Here is a 3,227-nt window from a genome sequence, read left to right as displayed (position 1 = left end):
TTGTGACCCTTTTCTCCTGTGTTTTAGTTAAGGAGGTTAGTTTGACTGTCATTTATTTGATTGTTTTCTTCATAGGTAAGATCCATAAGAGAGCCATTTTGTTTGTTGTTTTGGCCATGCCCTCCCTGACGCCAGTGCAATGATGGTGACGTTTAATAAAAACCATCCTGTGGACGAAGCACCTTTGTCTAATTTGAGAGCTGGGAGAAGGGGGGGAGCCTTTATGTTGTGTCCTGGTTCCCCCTAGGCCGGGGCATAACACCGAAAGCTAATGATTCATGATTCAAAAACCTTCATTTTCATCTTCGTGCCTCTTCCTGTTTTGATTACTGTCGCTATGTGACGGACAATAAAGTTTCTTTGAATCTTCACGACTTGGCAAAAAATTTCAACACCACAAATTTAATCAGGCACTTGGAAAAGATACACACGGAGGAGCATGTCGAGTTTAAGAAACGCAGCGCGGAGAAAGAAAAAGAAAAGCAAACTCTGAAACGGATGCTAAAGCAAACAACTTTAGACGGTGCTCGTGAGAAGGCAAGGGGTGTACAGAAACAAGTATTTATTGCCCCTAACGTGATCGGATCAGTGATCGGTGATCGGTTTATTTAAACTCACTGATCGGTGATCGGCACAAAAATCGTGATCGTGTAAAGCCTAGTGTTTTCCTTTCTATGTTTATTGGCATAAAATCACATCTTTCTTATTTTAATCAGGTGGAGGCAACGCCACAGATGACCAGAGCTGTGCCCGTGGTTCCTGTGGCTCCCGTGGTTGCCAGCACCAAGCCAGAGGAGGCCAGCACCGTCCAGGAGGCAACACAGAAGATCAACTAAGCTGAGGAGGCTTTTCTTTCTTCTTCTGTTGCCTCTGACTGCTCCGCTCGTTCTATGCCTCGCACATGTGATTTGTGATCCATCATCAGTTAGTACTAGTGAAGATGCAGTGGCAGATTATGGCACTGGTATTAGATTAGCCAAGGTTCTGCATGGTTCTTTTCATCAAGGCGAAACCGGTCACGGTTTAAAATTCCAGCACCAGCTGGCAACAGTGAGTCACTTCAGAAGAGCAAAACTCCTCACTTTGACATGGATAATTCTGACGTAGAGTTTGTCAGTGCTGTGACCAATGAAGAGTGTAACTTCTCTCCCCTTGATGTTGATGTTTGTTTAGACCTTTGCAAAAACTTGAAGATTCATTTGGACCGTGCGAGTCTTCCAATTTCTGATTGCAATGGCCCATTAGGTTCGCCGTGTACAAATGAGAATGTAGAGGCTGATGGAAACTGCTTCTTCAGAGCCATCAGTCAAGCTGTGACTGGTTTATAGACACAGAAGTGGAAATTCAGGTTGCAGCAGATTGTTTACGATTAGATGTGTACACTTTTATCGATGGTCATGGGTTGAAGTACAGCTCTTGCAAGAAACAATTCTCACATTGTTTATATTTATGGATGTATTTGTTTTATATGGAAGCAGTTACCATAATCCAAATTAAAATAAGAATATAACATAACAGAAATGCTTTTTCATTTTAAGAACGAAGCTGCATTATTTGACTCATAATTAAAATGGTTAATAAGTCATTCAATCTGCATTTTCATTTTCTTCTTCAAGACTGCTCATTCTTGTACTTAACTCAATTGAAGGAAAACACATTTGAGATTTAATTTTCAAAACATGCACCAGCAAAGAGTTACCAAAATTCAATATGAAATGTAAAATTCAAAAATGAAAAAGCAATAGCAGAATGCTTTTTCATTTTAAGAACGAAGCTGCATTATTTGACTCATAATTAAAATCATTAATAAATATTCCTATATGCATTTTCATTTTCTTATTCGTGTTGCACCTTTTATGACACAATCAAAAAGAAAACTGAGAGCATTGCTTTTTAATTTTCGTGGTCCTGCCCTGCACAAGAGTTACCACAACTCGAAAACGAAATCGCAATCTCAAAGTAAGCGCGCGGCGCAGGAAAGTGACGTCAGCAGCTCTCCACCTCCGCTGTGGGTATGGCGGTATGACGCAAAGTGTCATTTGCCTCCTGTTATGTGTAAATTCTAATGTTTGTGAATTTAATAAATGTATATATATATACTGTATATTTAAAAACAACCAAAAAATAACAAAAAAAGGTATAGCGGTATGACACCACTTTGCCATCGTTACTTTTCACGTCATTGAAGTTGCCGGTAAACAAGATTTAAATCGCCGAAAAACGTGGACCACTGATGGATCTCGTTGGTCAGACAGATTTGAGCATGGCGCACATTGACACAATTGTTCAAACCCTGCTGGATTTAGCTTCCCAGGTGGAGTTGAATAGTGTATCTGAATCTGATGCTCGGGACCGAGTTGAGCAGGTATTCTGCCGTCCCAGATACGGACGCAAACAAGGTTGCCCTAGCCAACCTGTTGTCAGTTATGGAACACCTTGATGCACCAGCACAACATCAAAGCTAAAGCTATTTGTTACATGGGTGGAGTAACAGCTGTTCGGCGTCGGCCACCAGTCCATCCGTCGCAGGATGCGATGCAACGGATCATTGCTTCCGTTCGGCGTCGGCCACCAGTCCATCCGACGAAGGATGCGAAGCAACAGATCAATCCGTCGACTGGTGGCAGATGCTGGTGCGAGATCTGTCAGTGGTCCACGTTTTTCGGCGATTTAAATCTCGATTACCAGCAACTTCAATGACGTGAAAGAAGTAACGATGGCAAAGTGGTGTCATACCGCCATACCTTTTTTTTCTTTTCTTTTCTTTTTAAATAAAAAACATATATATATATATGTATATATATATATATATATATATATATATATATATATATATATATATATATACATATATATATATACATATATATATATACATATATATATATATATATATACATATATATATATATATATATATATATATACATATATATATATATATATATATATATATATACATATATATGTATGTGTATATATATATATATATATGTATATATATATATATATATGTATATATATATATATATATATATATATATATATATATATATATATATATACATATATATACATATATATACATATATATATATATATATATATATATATATATATATATATATATATGTATATATATATATATATATATATATGTATATATATATATATATATATATATATACATATATATATATATATATATATATATATATATATCTTTA

This window comes from Nelusetta ayraudi, unplaced genomic scaffold, assembly GCF_046127955.1.
Source record: "Nelusetta ayraudi isolate G7.1 ecotype Tasmania unplaced genomic scaffold, CSIRO-AGI_Nayr_v1 ptg000139l, whole genome shotgun sequence".
Classification (NCBI taxonomy): domain Eukaryota; kingdom Metazoa; phylum Chordata; class Actinopteri; order Tetraodontiformes; family Monacanthidae; genus Nelusetta; species Nelusetta ayraudi.
The sequence above is the reverse complement of the archived record's forward strand: the minus strand, read 5'-3'. Positions refer to the sequence as shown.